A 12400-nucleotide genomic window follows, 5' to 3' on the forward strand; every position below is an offset into this window, starting at 1 on the left:
CACCCTCATGGACAAGATGGACCGCCTGAGTAAATACTGCGGTGATTCTATTTGAAAAGTGAATCTAGAAGGGCCCTGCTTGGGTTCCAGCTCCCATCTGTGACTCATTGGAATGGCTACCAAATCTAGGCCGACTGTCTTCTAACCAAGTTAACTCAAATCCAAGAAACTCGCAGTCAGGCCCCTTACATCTGCCTGATTGTGGCACAAACGAAAACAATGAGGCATCAGGTAGAACAGTTTCATCTCAAAAAAAGTTGGGGCTACCTTGTCGTAAACCTGGGTTACTTGGTATCTGCAAAAACCGTGTTGAGGTAGATGAGATGAAGAGACTGAAGTAACCATCAATTTTAAAATGGGGAGCAGGTTCACATAAGGAGGAGCAGGTTCATAAACAGGAGCAGGAGTCGGCCATCTTGCCTGTCGAACCTACCCCGCCATTCAATAAGACCATGGCTGATCTGGCCATGGACTCATTTCCACTTACCTGCCTTTTCCCCATAACCCCTAATTCCCCTACTAGGCAAAAATCTAACCAACCTTGTCTTAAGTACATTTACTGAGGCAGCCTCCACTGCTTCATTGGACAGAGAATTCCACAGATTCACCACCCTCTGGGAAAAGCAGTTCCTCCTCATCTCCGTCCTAAATCTACTCTCCCTAATCTTAAGGCTATGTCCCCTAGTTCAAGTCCCCAGCCTCCTATCTTGCCTTATTGACATATCCCACGCTCAAAGTGCTGGAGGAACACAGCAGGTCAGGCAACACCTACGAAGAGGTCAACTGCATGCAGAGGAGAGAGAACCCTGGAGCAGTGGCACCAATGCGGACAGGGCCACCGGGGTATCTCCTCGTGGCAGAAAGGGTGGCGCGTAGAATGCGGAGGGAGAAGCGGTCTATCGCATGTGAGCTTCTGGGGCTCTCAGAGGGTCTGAATCGAGAAACCTGAAAACGGATCTGGAGGCAAAGTGGCACGAGTGTGCCTCGAAGACGAGTTGCCAGAAAGGGTACGTGGTCTCCGACTCTTTTGGAGGGCTGGAGAGATCATGGGGGTGAGGCAACGAGAGAGAGAGAGTTTTGCTGAACTCCCCATCGAAGGGAAAATGTAAACCTCTTCAGGGCAGGCATGCCTCGAAGAGACGTTGCAGTCCAGTGGTACTGTAGTATCACCGGTGCCAAGCTGTACGGGTCCTAATGCCCTTCCCTTGGGCAACAGCGGTGCCGTGGAGAGGGGAGGCTTGCAGCTTGGGCAACTGCTGGTCTTCCATTAAAAAAATAACCCTGCCCTGGCTTGCGCCCTGGAAACTTTCCAAGGCACAAATCCCTGGTCTACGGAGACGAACGGAGGCTTGCAATATCACAAGCAAGAGAAGATCTGCGGATGCTGGGAATCCAAAGCAACACCCACAAAGTGCTGGAGGAACTCAGCGGGCCAGGCAGCAACATATCCCAGAACTGGGAACGCTTGCTCAGTGTGGGAACTCTCTATCCGTGCAAAATAGAAACGCAGAGCCAACTCACCACTGGATGCCTTAAACTAGTGAGTTATCAACAAGAACTGCAACAGCATCATCAGATGCATTGCATATGTCTGGGAGCAGAAATAGACCATTTTCCTACTCAAATGATATCAGAGCGGATCTAATTTTAACCTCAAATTCTTTATTCCTGACTCCTGTGGTAACTTCCATCCTCGTGTTTATTCAGAATCTATATACCTCAGCATTAAAATACTCAGTGACTATCTCCACTAAACTTTGGCTCACACCCTCTCAGGGAAGATTGTACAGTTCTCCCTGCATTTTTTCTCTTCCTCGTGTAGTGACCCCGTAGTTTTAAACACTGACCCACATCCTAAGAGCCAAATCACCTTAAGAACTTGTATATTTCAATTAAATACCCTCTACTCCTAGTAAAGATAAAGACCAGCTTTATGACTAGCTAAAGATAAAGACTAGACATGTGCATCAACAAATACAGTGAAGTGCCCCGTGTGCATCAAATCAAATCAGCGGGGTTTGTGTTGGGCAGCCCGCAAGTGTTGCCACTCTTCCGGTGTGAACATAGCACTAACCCTAACCCATACAGCTTTGGAATAGACAATAGACAATAGGTGCAGAAGTAGACCATTCGGCCCCTCGAGTCTGCACCGCCATTCTGAGATCATAGCTGATCATTCACTATCAATACCCAGTCCCTGCCTTGTCCCCATATCCCTTGATTCCCCTATCCATCAGATATCTATCTAGCTCCTTCTTGAAAGCATCCAGAGAATTGGCCTCCACCATCTTCCGAGGCAGTGCATTCCACACCTCCATAACTCTCTGGGAGAAGAAGTTTTTTCCTCAACTCTGTTTTAAATAACTGACCTCTTATTCTCAATCCATGCCCTCTGGTACTGGACTCTCCCAACATCTGGAACATATTTCCTGCCTCAATCCTATCAAATCCTTTAATTATCTTAAACGTTTCAATCAGATCCCCTCTCAATCTCCTCAATTCCAGTGTGTACAAGCCCAATCTCTCCAATCTCTCTGCGTAAGACAGCCCTGCCATCCCAGGAATCAACCTAGTGAATCTACGCTGCACTTCCTCATTTGCCAGAATGTCCTTCCTTAAACCTGGAGACCAAAACTGTACACAATATTCCAGGTGTGGTCTCAACAGGGCCCTGTACAAATGCAAAAGGACATCCTTGCTCTTGTACTCAATTCCCCTTGTGATAAAGGCCAACATTCCATTTGCCCTCTTCACTGCCTGTTGCACTTGCTCATTCACCTTCATTGACTGATGAACTAGGACTCCTAGGTCTCTTTGCATTTCTCCCTTACCTAACTCTACACCGTTCAGACAATACTCTGCCCTCTTGTTCCTGCTTCCAAAGTGGATAACTTCACATTTATTCACATTGAATGACATCTGCCAAGTATCTGCCCACTCACCCAGCCTATCCAAGTCTCCCTGTATTCTCCTAACGTCCTCTTCGCATGTCACACTATCACCCAGTTTAGTATCTTCAGCAAACTTGCTGATATAGTTTTCAATGCCCTCATCTAAATCGTTGACACAAATCGTAAATAGCTGTGGTCCCAATACAGAGCCAATACAGGAATGCGGGAGGAAACCGGAGCACCCGGAGGAAAACCGTGTGTTCACGGGGAGAACGTACAAACTCCTCACAGAGAGCGTCGAAAGGCCGTAAAGAAAACTTCTGGCCCATCAACCTTCATGAGTCAAGGTATTGAGTGCGGGAGACGAGAAGTTCTGCTGAAAATGTACGAGACGTTGGTGAGACCTAATCTCGATTATTGTGTGCTATTGTGGTCATCTACCTACAGCAAAGATGTAAATAAGGTTGAAAGAGCGCAGAGAAATTTTTCAAGGATGTTGCCAGATCTGGAGGTCCTGAGTTACAAGGAAAGATTGAATAGGTTAGGACTTTATTCCTTGGAATGTAGAAGATTGAGGGGAGATTTGATAGAAGTGTACATAATTATGAGGGGTATAGATAGGGTAAATGCAAGCAGGCTTTATTCACTGAGGTTGGGTGGGACTACAACCAGAGGTCATGGGTTAAGGGTGAAAGGTTAAGAGGAACATGAGGGGAGCTTCTTCACTCAGACGGTCATGAGAGTGTGGAACGAGCTGCCAGCACAAGTGGTACATGCGAGCTCGATTTCAATGAGAGAGGTTTAAATAGATACATGGATGGCAGGGATATGGTCAATGGGAGTAGGCAGTTTAAATGGTTAATCATGGGCTAGATGGGCCAAAGGGCCTGTTTCTGAGCTGTAGTTTTCTATGACTATGACAATGGCAGGAATTGAATCCAACAGGCGATCGCTGGCTCTATAATTGTGTTAAGCTAACCGTTACACTTCCCTGCTGCCTCAGTTTGTGTGCACGCATTTAGTATCTTAAAATCCTTCCTTTAATAAGGTGACTAATGTTGCACCCAATACTCTAGATGTGGATTTACGAATCCCCTACATAACGGACATAACTTTCCTACTATGGACCAGACAATATTCAGGTTGTTCATCTTCGAATCTGAATGAACACACTACAGCTGTCATTATCTTCATCAAGACCTGCGTGGACGAGCGTGTGCCTTGGAGGACATACCCAAACCCGAAGCCGTGGATGAACCAGGAGATTCACAATCCACTGAGGGCTAGATCCGTGGCACTCAAGACCGGTGACCCAGAACTAATCAAGAAGTCCAGGTAGGACCTACGAACGGTTATTTTTAAGAGTGAAGAAACAATTCCGATCGAGGTTAGGGACACAATTAGGTGCATGTCAGTTCTGGCAGGGCTTGCAGGCCATTACTTTTTAAAAGGCAAAATCTAACATCATGAGTGGCTGTGATGCTTCGCTCGCAGACGAGCTCAACGTATTTTATGCACATTTTGAAAAGGAGAATAAAACCCTGTGCGAATTCTTGCAGCAACCAGTGACTTGTGATCTCTGTCCTGGAGGCCAATGTCAGAACATCCTTTGAGAGGGTGAACCCTTGCAAGACGTTGTGCCTGGTAGGACACTAAAAGCCTATGCCGACCAACTGGCAGGAGTGTTGAAGGCCACTTTCAATTTCTCACTGCTGTAGTCAGCAACTCCCACCTGCCTCAATCATACCTGTGCCCAGGAAGAGCAGGGTGAGCTGCCTCAACATATCTCCCAGTGGCACTCACATCTGCTGTGGATGATGTGTTTTTGAGAGGTTGGCCATGGCCAGAATCAACTCTTGCCTAAGCAAGGACTTGGACCTGCTACAATTTGCTTCTCAGTGCAATAGGTCTACAGTTGATTCAGTCTCACTGGCTCTCCACTTGGCCTTGCATCACCTGGATAATAGCAATACCTATGTAAGGCTGACAGCTCAGCATTCGGCACTATCGTACCCTCAGTATTAATCAACAATCTCCAAAACCTGGGACTCTGTACCTCCCTCTGCAACTGGATCCTTGACTTCCTCATTGGAAGATCACAATTTGTGTGGATCGGAAATAACACATCCTCCTCGCTAACAATCAGCACCGGCGCACCTGGAGGATTCGTGCTTAGCCCACTACTCTGCTCTCTCTACACCCACAACTGTGGCCAGGCACAGCTCAAACACCATCTATAAACTTGCCTGTGACACAACTACTGTTGGGATAGTTTCAGATGGTGGTGGGAGGTATACAGGAGTAAGAAAGATCAGCTGTTTGAGTGGTGTCCTAACATCGGTAAGACCAAGAAGTTGATTGCGAACTTCAGGAAGGAAAAGTTGAGGGAACACACGCTAGACCCTACCGAAGGATCAGTATTGGAAAGGGTAAGCACTGTCAAGTTCCTGGCTGTCAACATCTCTGAAGAAGGCACAATAGCTGCTATTTTTCATCAGGAATTTGAGGAGACTTGGTATGACATCGAAGACTCGCATGGAGAGCATTCTAACTGGTTGCATCACCGTCTGGTATGGAGGGGTGACTGCAAGGATCGGAAAAAGCTGCAGAAAATTGCAAACTCAGTCAGCTCCATCATGGACACTATGAAGGACATCTTCAAAAGGCAGTTCCTCTAAAAGGTGGCATCCATCATTAAGGAACCCCATCACCCAAGACGTGTCCTCTTTTCATTGCTACCGTAAAGAAGATACAGGAGCACTCAACGATTCAGGAACAGCTTCTTCCTCTCTGCCATCAGATTTCTGAATGGACAATGGATCAACTTTTTTGCTCTCTTTTTGCACCAATTTAATGTATTTAAAAATGTTTTTTCTTATTGTAATTCAAAGTTTTTATTATCATACACTGCTGCCACAAGACACCAAATTTCATGAGTTGTGTCGGTGATACTAAACCTGATTCTGATCCTAATTTGTGTGTTCAGTTGGCTTCACAATATTATTCTCTTAGTATTCCTAGTTCCTCCAAGAGGACCACAACCTTGTCATTGGGTTTGGAGGCTTGCGTGCCCCAATGACCCGGAGAGCTATGCTGGCTGGAGTCAGAGCTTTATGCTTTAGCTTTTGGTAGGGTCACCCATGCCAATCAGGTCAAAAGTTAGAGGCCAGACTAAGAGTCTTTCAGATTTGCGAGTTCAGCTCAGGGCTAGCAACCATGACTGGTCAAAAAACAATTGTTAGGAAAACAGCAAAGAAGAATTATTCTATACAGGCGGAGATGAAAGACCTTTATTGTTGCCCTGAATGCCAGTGGCGTCAGGGACAGTAAGTAAGTATTCCTAATTGTTTGGTAAACCTAAACGTCAGCTTTTTCCCATTCATGCTCTGGGAACTCCAGGTCTCCCTCCACGTCAGTTCTCTGGAATCTTCCACTCTCCCACATTATACTCCATTTGCCAGGTCTTTACCCAACTTCTCCACATGTCCTTGTAACATCATAATGTCCTCTTCACCACTTTCTTACTTAGAAACAGTATCTTCATTGTAATAAGTTTGAGGGTCTGATTCCTGTGACACAAAACTCATTACATCACAAAAAAACTAAAGAATTCCAACTTGTGCTGGTCAGCAGGTCTTTTATATGCTACAATGCATTATTTCCTATACCACAGGATGCTGTTTTCCACAATTATCCTTTGATATGACATGTTATCAAATCTTGGTACATTTTTTCAGTTCCCCATTATCCACAGCACATGTTGCTCTTCAAAGAACCTCAATAAGCTGGTCAAAGGTGAATCTCCCCTTTCATAAAACCGCAAGTTGACTTTCGTCGAATGCCCTTTTTTTCTAAGTGTCCTCTGAATCACAGATTCTAATCTTTATCCCATGGCAGATGCTGTGTCTTGATGTTGAGGCCCAAAGCCTGAGGCCTGGTTGCTGGAGACTGGAGGCCTGTCCTGGTGGTGGAGACTGGAGGCCTGTCCTGGTTGCTGGAGACTGGAGGCCTGTCTTGGTGGTGGAGACTGGAGGCCTGTCCTGGTGGTGGAGACTGGAGGCCTGTCCTGGTTGCTGGAGACTGGAGGCCTGTCCTGGTGGTGGAGACTGGAGGCCTGTCCTGGTTGCTGGAGACTGGAGGCCTGTCCTGGTGGTGGAGACTGGAGGCCTGTCTTGGTGGTGGAGACTGGAGGCCTGTCCTGGTGGTGGAGACTGGAGGCCTGTCCTGGTGGTGGAGACTGGAGGCCTGTCCTGGTGGTGGAGGGGAGAGGATGTGGGTAGGGGAGGAGGGAGAGAGAGGAAAGTGATTTTTTTTTGACGTCGTTTTGTTTTGTGCTTTAGACTAAAAGACCAAAAGACATCGGAGCAGATTTAAGCCATTCAGCCCATCAAGTCCACCCCACCCTTTCATCATGGCTGGCTTATTATCCCCCTCAACCCCCTCCTCCTGCTGCCTTCACCTCATAAACTTTGACACTCTTACTAATCAAGTTATGAATCAACCCATCCACCTCCACTTGAAATATAACAAATATTGCAGAGGAGGTTTACAAGGATGTTGCCTGGATTGGGGAGCGTGCCTTATGAGGATAGGTTGAGTGAACTCGGCCTTTTCTCCTTGGAGCGGCGGAGGATGAAAGGTGACTGGACAGAGGTGTACAAGGTGATGAGAGGCATTGATCGTGTGGGTAGTCAGAGGCTTTTCCCCGGGGCTGAAATGGTTGCCACAAGAGGGCACAGGTTTAAGGTGCTGAAGAGTAGGTACAGAGGGGATGTCAGAGGTAAGTTTTTTACTCAGAGAGTGGTGAGTGCATGCAATGGGCTGCCGGCCACGGTGGTGGAGGTGGATACGATAGAGTCTTTTAAGAAACTTTTAGATAGGTACGTGGAGCTTAGTAAAACAGAGGGCTATCGGTAATCCTAGTAATTTCTAAGGTAGGGACGTGTTCGGCACAACTTTGTGGGCTGAAGGGCTTGTAATGTGCTGTAGGTTTTCTATGTTTCTAAATGACTTGGCCTCCACAGCTGCCCATGGCAATGAGTTCCACAGATTGACTACCCTCTGGCTGAAGAAATTCCTCCTCATCTCCACTCACCTCCCCTTCCACACACAAGCACCAGTAAAGGATCAAGCCTCCTTCCTCCCCCCACTTGTTCCAGCAGAAAGCATCAGCCCCCCCCCCCACCTCCCTCCATACAATAGCAAGCCCCCAGAAAACATGAATTATAGACCATCAAAAACTACTACCCGCTCCAAAACCTCAACATCTCAACAGACTGCCTCACTAATGAGGGACAATTTTCAGTCCACTGTCCAAAATTATTTGTTAGGTGTTTTTCCCTGGAGTGTTTTGAAAAAATTTTATTGAGTTCCTGCCTTCCACTTCTTGATCTCTGGCTATTCTTTTGATATTAGTTATGTGATGTCTGTGGGGAACCATGGTAATGTGGTGGCTATAACCCCGGGTGTTCCAGAGTTTGTAGTTCAGTTCCAGCGCCATCTGCAAGGTGTTTGTACGTTCTCCCCGTTAAAGCTGATTTATACTTCTGCGTAGCAGCCTACGCCGTAGTCTTCGTAAGCGGCCTGCGCCGTTGTGAGCATTTACACCTGTGCATTGGTGTATCTGCGTCGCTCTGCAATTCACCGCCAAAACGCTAGTTGGCGGTGGGGCTTCTAATGGCGACTGAGCGCATCATGTTGGAGTTGGAGCTAATAAATGTTGAACAATTACAAATATTGAAATTACTGCAACGCAGAAAAGAGGGAAGACGTCGGAGGAGATGGTGTGTACGACCATTGAATGGATTGAAGCAGACGGAGGGTGAGTTTTCTGTGCTTGTCCGGAGACACGGACGAGGAAATGCATTTCAAACATTTTCGGATGTCGGCAAGTAGATTTAACAATTTGGTTCATCGTCTCCAACCATTTATTTCGCATCAGTGTACGCACAGTATACCTGTAGACAGGATGAAATACGATGCTACTAAGCAGAACAATCACAGTTGCTGCGGTCTGCGTCGCCGCGACGCGCAGTTACATTTTTGGAGAGTTGCTTCTCGGGCTCTGGTGTAGGCGTAGGGTACAGTGTAGGTTACGCGGCTATGCTGTACCTACGGCATTCATTTGATGCAGAAGTATAAATCAGCCTTAACAGCTTAGATTTCCTCCTAGCGCTCTGGTTTCCTCCCACAGTCCAAAGTCGTATGGGTAAGGGTGGGGTTACTGAGTTGCGGGCATGCAATGTTGGTGCCAGAACCCAGTGCCTCCAGTACTCGCAATCGGGGTTCAATTCCTTCCGCTGCCTGTAAGTGACCGCGTAGGTTTCCTCCGGGTGCTCCGGTTTCCTCCCACAGTCCAAAGATGTTCTGGTCGGTAGGTTAATTGGTCATTGTAAATTGTCCCGTGATTAGGCCAGAGTTAAATAGGTAGGTTGCTAGGTGATGCAGCTCGGTAGGCCTGGTCCACTAAATAAATAAAAATAAAAAATAATGCAAAATAATTCTCTAATTTCTGTAAGAATAGATGCTGCTCTCTACTCTAGCCCTCAACATAAAGATTGAGTCTAGAGTTGCAGTACCTTTCTCTCTTGTCTTACTGTGGAGTGGCCAATGCCCTTAGAATTATATCACAGATCATAACTTCAAATTACTTTGAAAAATACCACAAAGAGAAGGATATTTTGATGCAAAAGGATCCGATATGTTTAGGAATCACAATGGTGTTTGTCCATGCAAGTCCATACAGACATATTTAACAATCTTCGAAAGGTAAAAAGATTAGCTTTATTTGTCACATGTGCATCGAAACATACAGCGAAACGTGTCAATGGTGTCAAATCAGATCATGGAGGATCGTGCTGGAGGCAGCCCACAGTTGTCGCTGTGCGTCCGGTGCCAACAAAGCACGCCCACAACTTCTTAACCTTTAGAATGCAGTAAGAAACCGCAGCACCCGGAGGAAACCCATGCGGTCACAGCGAGAGCGTACAAACTCCTTACAGACGAACCCTGATCTTATGGTACATCCAGCACCGTAAAGCGTTGACTAACCTTACGCCACTGTGCCACTGCAGTACGTGGCAGCTACACTTGGACACGTATACACACACGTAGTCCTCAGGATCCAAGGGGATGCATCACCAAAGTTTCTCCGACACCACCTCCCAAATTTATGACTTCTGCCACCTAGAAAGACATGGCCAGCGGACATGGAAGATCTCCACCTCATGCAAATAAAGGCCAACTAGTGACCCACCATCTTGCTGTGGAAACATATTCCTGGTGCACAAAGCTTGCCCGGCAGAACAGGAAATGTCTGAACTGGATGCTCAACACCGAAGCCGATAATCGCCTTAGATACTAAGATCAGATTAAAAGAGAAGGAGTTGAACGCCTGTGGCTAGTTGGCCAAGAACTATTGGACAAATTAGAAGAGGTGATGCAGTGCAGGGTTACCAGCATCGGGAATAAGAAGCAGAAAACACTGCAGAAGAGAATGAAGGAAATTGACAAGACGGATAAGATAGAAAATAACAATGCATGGATCCAAAACTTGCCCAGTAGACCATTGCCAAGTACAGAACAAGAAGTCCTCATGAGAGGCCTCCATTTTAATTTGAAAGGAGTGGCAGACAAAGATTACCTAGCCAGTTTAGAACATGTGCTTAGGTTGAATGGGCTACTAGAAGAAACACTACTGCAGATAAGCGAAGCAAATTTACCAGCTATGACATGCAACAAATTCTTCAATGCCTTATTCCTGGTTTCATCATGACCAAAATACTGGAACCCTTTGCCCAACACCACCATTGTAGCGTTTACCACTTGCATTATAGTTGTTGAAAGGTGCTACCTAATGACATTTGTAAAGGAATTTAGGAGTGAGCAATTATATCACCGATGTCCTTAAGTATCACTGATATCCTGTAAAAATATTTTTATAAGATTTTAGGTAAGTCATATTTACAACATTCTATACTGTTTATGTATATGGATACAGAAAGTTGAAAGTTTAAAGTAAAGTATTATCAACGTACATATATGTCACCACATATTACCCTGAGGTCCATTAACTTCAAGAAATCACAAGACATAAATATCAAAGTTCAAAAGTTCAGAGTACATTGTTTATTAAAGTATGTATGCACTATACAACTCTGAGATTCATCTTCTCCAGACAGCCATGAAACAAAACCATGCAAGCAATTGCAAAGAAAAGCATCAACCACCCCTCCCCACTAAAAAAAACAAATCACACAAACTGCAGCAACAACATTGGCCAACCTCCCCCCTCACCATGCAAAATAATCAAACAAATTGCACAAATGGCAACAGGTAAGGATGAGTGAAAGCACAGATTATAAAAACCCAAGATCAAAAGAATGTAATCGAACCACAGTCCAATCCATAAACCACAGACTCGAGATGGCTTGCCTCATGGAGCACCCTCGGAGACAGCAGGGTGCTAGAGCCGGCCCAAAAACACACAGTCAAAATGTAGATCACAGGCTCCAACAGTACCGAAACCACATCTAAATGAAAAAAGAAGGCGTAAAAAAAGTGAAAGAAACAGTTTCGTGGACTAACTGAGAGACATCACCAGATAATACTGGGGAGAAATGAATTTATAAATACGAGAAATATGTAAAGGAAGAACAATTACCGGAGTATTGAAAGCTCAGAAGAGATTTAATAAATATACTCAAATTCATTAAAGGAATTTGATGAATCTGATCATTAGATGATCAGTTAAAGATCAGTTCCACTATTTGATGAATTGGTTACAAGAAGGATAACTGCCTGCCTTTAGTGATGCCTGCAGCCTATGAATGAATTAAATGAAATAACATTGAATGGAATGGCTTTACTCATCGATCTCTTTGAATGATTTGTGAGCTGAATCTCTATTCAAGGATAATGACAGCAATTGATTGATACACTGTGAGCCCGCCGGTGTACCACAGTACTTTCCGCGGAAAGGAGCGGCGCTAACTGGTTGCGGCTCTCCGCCGTGACCCTCTTAAAGGTTTTGATCAATAATGCAACATCGCCAAAAAAAAAATGCAATCACATCCAGTTTCTTCTGATAGCACAAGGTCATAGCAATCACTTAGGCAGAGACACGTCGCCTCAGAAAGTGAAGCTACTTTCTCAGTAACTGAATATCCTTTCAAATGACTTGTTGACAAGGCAACCACAAATATTCTTTAGAAAATGTCACAGTTTGGCATCATGCACAGTTAGGTAGCTAGGTGGAACAAATCCTTTACTGAATGGACTGATGTTTATTTAAATGAAACATGAGGTTTTTTCCCCCGAACAAGGCAAAGAGCTCGGTGAAATTCCAAACTCGACTTCAAGAACAGGTCTGGTGTAGGGTTTTGCATTTCAGCATGCTGAAAAGTCTGTGTACCCTCCGGAAATAATGACAGAAATGCGATTTTAAAATAAATAGCATTCAATAAAAGGGAAAAAAAATCTATGTCTTAATTACTTCTGCAACACCTGAC

The 12400-nt window shown here is 45.3% G+C and overlaps 1 long non-coding RNA gene across 1 annotated transcript in view; it reads left to right on the plus strand.

Annotated features, from left to right (window-relative positions):
* The first annotated feature begins 3094 nt into the window (after positions 1 to 3094).
* The window catches only part of LOC132380482 (uncharacterized), a 35531-nt gene continuing 26225 nt past the window's right edge, over positions 3095 to 12400 (plus strand). The window contains exons 1-2 of the long non-coding RNA XR_009507790.1: positions 3095 to 3288; positions 3968 to 4226. This is a non-coding gene — a long non-coding RNA (uncharacterized LOC132380482). The remainder of the gene's footprint in view (positions 3289 to 3967; positions 4227 to 12400) is intronic.

The sequence above is a fragment of the Hypanus sabinus genome, chromosome 24 (assembly GCF_030144855.1).
Source record: "Hypanus sabinus isolate sHypSab1 chromosome 24, sHypSab1.hap1, whole genome shotgun sequence".
NCBI lineage: Eukaryota > Metazoa > Chordata > Chondrichthyes > Myliobatiformes > Dasyatidae > Hypanus > Hypanus sabinus.